The sequence below is a fragment of the Cryptomeria japonica genome, chromosome 10 (assembly GCF_030272615.1).
Source record: "Cryptomeria japonica chromosome 10, Sugi_1.0, whole genome shotgun sequence".
In the NCBI taxonomy this organism is placed as follows: domain Eukaryota; kingdom Viridiplantae; phylum Streptophyta; class Pinopsida; order Cupressales; family Cupressaceae; genus Cryptomeria; species Cryptomeria japonica.
The window spans coordinates 819,041,460-819,049,740 of record NC_081414.1 but is presented as its reverse complement, the minus strand read 5'-3'; positions in this window follow the sequence as shown (position 1 = coordinate 819,049,740).

Sequence of the window (8,281 nt, the reverse complement as noted above, 5' to 3'; positions counted from 1 at the left end):
CTTTATACATATCACCAAAATAATTAGTATTTGGACATGATTATCATCATTCAAATTAATAATAATAGGAGATCTCATGCATGGAGAAGATGAAGAATAATAACCATTTTACATAGACAAATCCATTTTTTTATGAGGATGATTAAGATAAAGATAGTCCATAGGATTAGGAAAAGGTGAGGAAAATGAGACCAAGTCAACATTCAACAACTTAGGGGAGGAAAAAATTTGGGAAGAAATCTTGCGATCCTTGACACAATGCCTTTATCGATGTTCTCTTACACTATGATTTCTCTTGTTACAACTCGAAGCTTATGAAGGTTGGGGATCACTCAAAATAGGCTTATTTTCTTCCTTTGTATAAGGAGGAACATAACAAACCTCACTAGGTTGAGAGATACAAGACATTGGGAGATTTTCTCTTTAACCTTTATAAGATTTAGGAGGTTGAACTGTAGCATATATAAGACAAATAGGAGTAGGAAGAAGTATAGGTCCAAGATGCGGAGGTAGAATATCTATATTCATTGGTGAAGAATCATTAGGATTACTTAAGGCCAATATCCTTTCTAATTTGAACTTTTAATAGGATAGGAAAAGGACACCTTGATGAGGTTGCAAAGGTTGATGCATTTGAGGTGAAAAACAATCACAAGTGAAGTTTCCACAATTGGCTAAGGGCTTTTAAATACTATGATTGATCATTATAACATTCTCATTGTAAGGTAATTTCAAACATTTATGAATGGTAGAAGGTGCAACTTTTATGGAATTAAACCAAGGGTATCCCAAATTCACACTAAATTGGTCTAAGGTAGGGATAACAAAAAAGTTAACATCTAAGCATTTTGTACCAACTTCATAGGAAGGGTAATGAAACCTATAGTGGGGCAAGGAAATCATCATGCACCTTAATTATAACATTAGATTTACCATATGTACCTTGATATAATCTTTTTGTATAGAGATTGTCTTTTATGATAACATTCACCATACATATTGGATCTATGTGTAGCAAAATGTGAGTTCAAAAGAGCATAACAATAAAGGGAAACACTCACACATACAAATTAAAGAAACATAATTATTAGGATAAAAGAGGTTAAAATAGCATGTAAAAATTATATCAAACCCCTTTTTTAGTAGATTTTCTCATGGTATTTGATTTAGATGTGTGCTAACTCAATATTTTGGTAGCACAATGATGGTCAAATGCAAAATGGGTGAGATAGGGGGAAATGGCTAAGGGTTAGATTTATAGGATTTTGATGAGATTGGATAAATGGTTGAGATTTATTGATCAAGATCAAGGGTTGAGGATGAAGGAGAGGAATAAATGAATTAAAAATTCATTTTGAGGGTACTTGGGGGGCAAACCCATGTGCTTGTGTAAGAATCCCACGTGTTTGATGTGATAGGAAGAGTTGAGTTTTACTTAATCAAGGATTAAATGTGTGCACATGATTAGGGAGTGAATTAGGTGGATATTAGGATTAGGATTAAGATGCAAGTGGAAAAGTTAGGATAATGCAAGTGAATGAGGGTAAATAAGATTTATTAATTAATTTTAATTCAAAGTTGGAGGAAAGGGGTGTTAATATTTTATGATCATGTTAGATAGAATATAATTCACACAAAATGCACAGTATGTACCCTAGGAAAACCTTCCTCTTGAAGGTGAAAACCCTAGCAAAAAAGTATCTTCTAATATTTATTAAAACGCCAGTTGTCTTTACAAAATATTCACTTCACTCGTTGAAGCTAGAATCAAACAATTGATGATACAATCTGATTAATGATCACAATACAAGTTACGAACAATAGAAGATGAGTTCGATCTGTTGTAGATGGTGATACACAATCTATTGAAGGATATATTATTTGATCTGCTTGATGATGATATGATCTTCTTGTGAATGAATACTATCTACTTGTATAATTTGAACTATTGAAGGGTGATGTATTGATTTGATACCTTGGAAGTGAGAGGGAATGGATCTATATAGCCATATATGTGTGGTGCCAAGCAACATGACTTCTCCAAAAGTCGGCTCAATCATCATGTCTTCTTCAAGAACTGATCCAATTCCAAATGACACATCTCAATCAAAGATCAATTTCATTATCAATAACACGTCTTCCAAGGTAGCAGATCATAATTAGTTATGTTTTGTTAACAAACTGATTCAATATGAAAGAAAATATATATAAATCAAACTTGTTAAATGTGTAAGGCCGATAGGCCACTCACACATTTACATTTACTATGTCAGCCTAAAGGATTCTGACCATAGCTATAACATTAACAAGGGGTGATGAAGATTTTAATTAAATAAACAAGAACATTTATTTAATTAACTGATGAGGGTCCTAGAGGCAATGTTGAATAGATAAATTAATTATCATAGGAAATATACTAGAAAATGGAGGAATAAAGATGATTAATTAAAAAATAATAAATTATTTAATTAATATAAATAGCTAGAATAGATGAATAATAGGAATAAATTGATTAAACACAAGTGATCAATTAAAGAATCAACTAGCACTCCATGTGAGAGTTTTCCTTTAATCTCCATAGTAATGTATAATGGTCCATCAAGTTATCTAATGCTATCTCTTGAGTCAAAGGTGATGCAAGGGTCACACTTAGGCTTAGGTTTCTCAATAATGTTCACAATGTTGTTGGCTTCATTAGATATATCATCGATAGCTATATGGATTGGATCTTTATGCTCAACAACATTGGTAGAGTGAGAATGCAAATGATTGGTAAAGATTTGCAAATTTTGATTAGGAGGTTTCATTGATTTATTTCCTTTATCATTCACAGCACTCACTACTATAGTATTAGAATCAATAAGGCTTTGAATTTCATGCTTCAATCTATATCACTTCTTAGCATCATGGCCAAGTTGATGATGGTATGGTAATAGGCTTTGGGATAAAAAGAAGGTGGAAAAGGCTTGGAAGTATCTATGAAATGGATGGGAGGAAGATTAATCATATTAGAATTAATCAATTTAAGCTTGATTCTATACAATGACTCAAAAACTAGAGTCAAGTTGCAATATCTAAATTTTGATGAGAATGGAGCTAAGCAGGGGTTGTGGCTACCACTTGAGAATCAATATGATTGAAATAATTGTTTTTGGTATTCATCTTGATAAAATCTTTGTTTTTAAAAATTTTGATGAGCATCTTCATTCTTATCAACTAGAGTTAACAATGAAGAATGTTCATATTTACTCACTTCAAGCTGATAAATTATGAAGCAGTGTGTGTTGGTCCTTACAACTAGAATGGAAACTAGGTGATAAAACACAATTCATAGATTAAATATCCTTGAATAGCTAACTTTTCCTATGGAAAAGGCTCATTCAGTTATCAACTAGGGACATAAACTTGAAATGGGCCAACACTGTATGTGCACCAAGTTCATATTGCAACCATTAGATATATAACTACAGGAAAGGAAATTCTTCTTAAAGTAAACACATGGAATCTCTAATAAACTAATACTTAATCCTATGGCTACAGGAACAGACAATTGCAGAAACAGACAATTATAGAAGTATGAAAAGTAGTTAAAACATACAAAGTATTACTCACCAAGTGGGCCCCCTTGAGTGAGTATTTCCAAAACTTCAAATTACACTTACCTAATCATCCAAAATCACGTTGATCTCTTTATTTCATCTTGGCTGGAAAATACATACATAACACTAGAAAACTGTGCACTACAAAATACTATCTTTTTCTCTGCTATCCCCAAGAGGAGAGAGATCCTTTTATTTATGGGAAAGATGATAAAAAAACTTCTAACTAACTACCCACATCCCTATGGAATAGGTGAACATGAATTATTAACAAAAGAAGAAGAAAAAGTCAGCACAGGACAAGAGAACAACATCTATCCTGCAACTGAGAAAATATAGTATGACTGCCTCCTAGATCTGAGATCCACTAGGAACAGTTATAAATGTTTTTATAAATCAATCTATTGAAGAACTAGTCAAGTGATCCTGATCATAACGGCATTCTTTTGACTGGGTCTGCATTGCAGCTATATACTTGATGATCTTTTGAACCGCCATTTGTCTTTACTTCACCTTTGTTGACCCTACATCAAGATATTAACATGCACAACAACATGTGTATATACTAATGCTAACATGATATAACATAAACCATAATTATAATTAACTTTGGATATTTGCATAGATAGATCATTTGAAACTACTATATGACATCCTTAGGTATAGGTTAATCAGTTTCAAAAACACTTAAAAGGTATCATCTTAGGAAAACATTATAATCCAAATGTCATCTAATCATAAGACCTAGGTAGGAGTATTATATCAGAAATCTATAAAAATAGAGCCATTGTTTAGGCTCATCATCTCCCCCTAACCTAACTTCTTGTTGATCCTCCAGTAACAGGAAAATTTTGGATTATGGCATTAATCTAGAAATTGCTTGAAGTAACTTGCCCAAAACCGCCATTCTTTAAGCTCCAGTAGAATCCTTTCATTTTCTCCAATCTCTTCCCCCTAGTATGTTTTGTTGCTTCACTATATGGTGGGTCACTATCCCTATAGCCCATCAGTGGCCGTAGGAGGATTGGAGGTTGAAAACTGAGGGGAAGCCAATGTCGTCCCTTTGTTCTTCCCAAGTGCATGTACTTGGGTGCTCTGTTTAATGCTACATGGTAATTTTCCATAGAGTGTGGTTCAGATGGCTTTAATTCATCTGTTAGGCTATCCCAACACTAGACTATATGTTCTTTTGCTTCATGTCCTTCCCTTAGAGCCATTTGTTCATATTCTTTATACACTTCTTCCCTCAGGGATAGGATTTCCTTTGTACAGTCTGGTTCATATACAATCTTTTGCCAATCAAAGTAAAATCACCTAGGTTCTCTTGATTCGGCCCTTAAGGGTATTGAAAGCTCAAGTTCTTCCCTATGATGCACCTGAAACTGCTCTCCCCTTAATATTTCATTCTGCATCCATGACATAAGAGACCTCAGATGAATATCTCCAATGTAAAGGAGAGGGTTCCAATTGACATCATTAGGGACAACATAGTTGTCGACATACAATTCATAGAGTAAGTTTTTGATTGCCATAGGAGACATCTGAAAAGCACTGTAAAATTCTTCTGGTGTTTGCAATGAGGGACTTAAATCCCTAACAATCCTCATCATTTGGAAACTAATGTGTTGTTCTTTTAAAAATAGAGAGTAGACAAGAGGAGGAGCTTGACATTGCATCAGTTGTGGAACCACGATGGCTATTGTTTCCACCTTAGCTTTAAGTTGGGCTATTTCCTCATCCTTCTGCTTAATAACCTTCTTCTTCCAATCGATTATCATCCGCATTTTTACTTTCTCCAATTCCCAATCCTCATAAAGAGCAAGTCCCACCGCATGACTAGTAAGAGAGGTAGGTGGTCTATGAACAAGTGCCTTGGGTTTCTTCATTTCTACTTTACTCCCTGCTTCAATAACCTTCTCTACAACAGATGCTAAACTGTTTAGTCTCTCAAAATCTACTTCTTCCCATGGCTGCTCTATATTCAGAAGCTCCTCTTCTTTCTTAAGGTACAGTTCCTTCTCTTCCCCCATATTTTGTAGTTCTTCCTCCTCTTCATGTTCCATTTGAGGTTCATTAGATGGAGAAGGAGGGATATCATGACGAAGAGGACTTTATTGATCTTGTTCTAGGGAGTCAATCAAGATGGTAATTTTTGGCTCAGTTGTTTGGTCTTGGATTTTATGCTTTTTACGGAGCCTACCACTACTTCTTCAAACTTTCCCTTTTTCAGCTGCAGGGATACTTCCTATAGCCACCTCTTCAACTACCTCAATAGTTATTGCAGTAACTAGTTTTACAATTTTTCTCTTTTTGGCCACAGGAAGGGGTACATTCTCATTTTTACTTGTCTTGTCCTTATGCTCTATATCAACTTGTTTTTCTTTTCCCTTTTCCTTTCATGTGGCAACCCTAGTTTTTCTTGAACCTTGAGGAGGAACCCATGCCTCAACTTCTTTTTGTAAGGGTTCCTCTGCTACAAGAAGATTTTGTTCTAAGGTTTTCAATGAGGATGAGGGTTCAAGAGGGGAACCAGGTTCTACAAGGTTTTCTTATTCCTGAGATGGAAGTCGTTCCTCTATAACTATGTGCTCTACCCTAAACTTTTTGGTTTCAAAAAATTCATTCTAGAGCATTGGAGAAACATCTCTCAAGGATTTTTCAACTAAAATCTTAATTAGACAATGGTGAGAAACAAAGTGAGGCCTACCTTTTTGAGTCTTTGTTGCATTTATAGAAAGAAGGCTGTGCAATAAGCTTGGAATGTTCATCCTTCTTTCGTGGCGCAGATGAATTAGGAGCTTGAAGTGATGAGAATGCAAACATGAAAACCTTCCTTCGCAAGTTAAATATTTTTATACATACAATGCCACTGCTCTCCATTCAGGCAGAAGGGATTCTCGCTATCACAACCCTCCTTTATCACTTTTGATTTGATACAATTTCTATTATATCTTTTTTGAACTATTGAATATGGTTGAATAAATATTATAAAAGGATAGATAATGGACCCACATACACACTTGGAGAATATAATTTAAAAGGCATTATTTATTTTTAATTCTCAATCATGGCACATGTTGTAGGAGAAATTAGAAGCTTCTAGAAGAATCTTCATTCTTTAACCCCTTTTTGCATGTAACTCCCCCACTAGGATATTAATCAATTTTGCATGGATCCAATATTGGCAAAAGAATCTCATTTTCAATTAATTCCTCTAGATAGTGGAGTTAAGGGGTTTTTCCTATATATTGTATGCAATTTTCAAAAGAAGGGAGTTGATTATTTTTTTTGAAGAAAAGTTTTCTCAAGTAAATTTTTTTGTAGTCACATTCTTCATTTGGAGAATTGTTAAGTTTGTTTTGAAGAAATTTTTCCAAGCTTGCAAGGAAGGATCAAGGAAAGCTAGGCTTGAAGATTTGGAGAGGATTCAACATCAAAGGCTTCTCCAGGTTCCCTCCCTTTTTGCATTTTTGCTTATGTAAATTCTTATATTTTCAAAAGGAAATATCTCCTCTTAGACTCTTCTATTTGAATATAATTTTCTGAAGGAAATTATTTTTTTTATTGTTAGATAGATTAATTAGAAAGGAAAAATCTATTTTTCATTAAAGAAATGCATTGATAAAAGCTTTCTTTTAAAAAAAAAAGAAAAGCAAAATGCAGATTTCTCTTTTATTTGTTAATCTATTTTAAAGAAAGAAATCAGATTTTGCTTTTTATGTTTGTTTGTTTGTTTGTTTTTTTAATCTAAAGAAAATCTTAAATCTGGAGAAAAAAAATTCATGCTTTTCAACATCTCTATTTCTTTTTTGAAAAAAAACTCAAATTCTTTTATCTTTGTAAATAATTCCTTTCTCTATGCATATAATCATTGGTATTAAGAAATCTTGCTATGCGATGTAGTATTTCAAATATGAATTCTTCTCAAATTTGTTGTATGAAATCCCTGTGGAAAATATTATCTTGTTATCTATTTCTTTTCAGAAATCTCTCTCTCTGTGAATATTAATTTCCTGAGAATCTCATCAAAAAAAAAAAATTGTTTATCTCAACATAAGGGCAAAATTGTTGGATATGATCACTGTGAAATCAAAATTTAAACATTTACCTATCTCTGTGATAATTTAGTTATCTGTTATATTGCTGAAACAAATTTCTCTATTTCCTTTCATTCCTGTGATTAAATTCTTATTCTTATTTTTATAATAACATATATATATATATATATATATATATATATATATATATATATATATATATATATATTATTAAATTTATACAAAAAAATGATAATAAATAAATAAAATAAAGCAAGTTGTAAAATCTTTTCACATGAAATAATTATCGGGCAATGTGTAGGGGGGAGTCGGAGTTAATGTAACCGTCGGGGAATTGGTACCCTCCACTACCCCTGCGGTCACTGTTACGGTAGTGGCCACAGGGGGGAGTGGAGGGGCCCACGGTGTCCCCTCATCTCTACGGGCCTGCACTTGCAGGTCCACAGGGGTGATGGGACCCGTGGCCCCCAATCCCCATTGACTTTTGAAACAAAATTTTGTACTTTTTTTTATTATTTAGATTTTTTATATATATTAATTTGTAAATTAGAAATTGTTAATATTTTCGTTAGTTTAAATTTTAAGTTAGTAAATTAAACTTTAAAAAATTATAAATAATTGGGA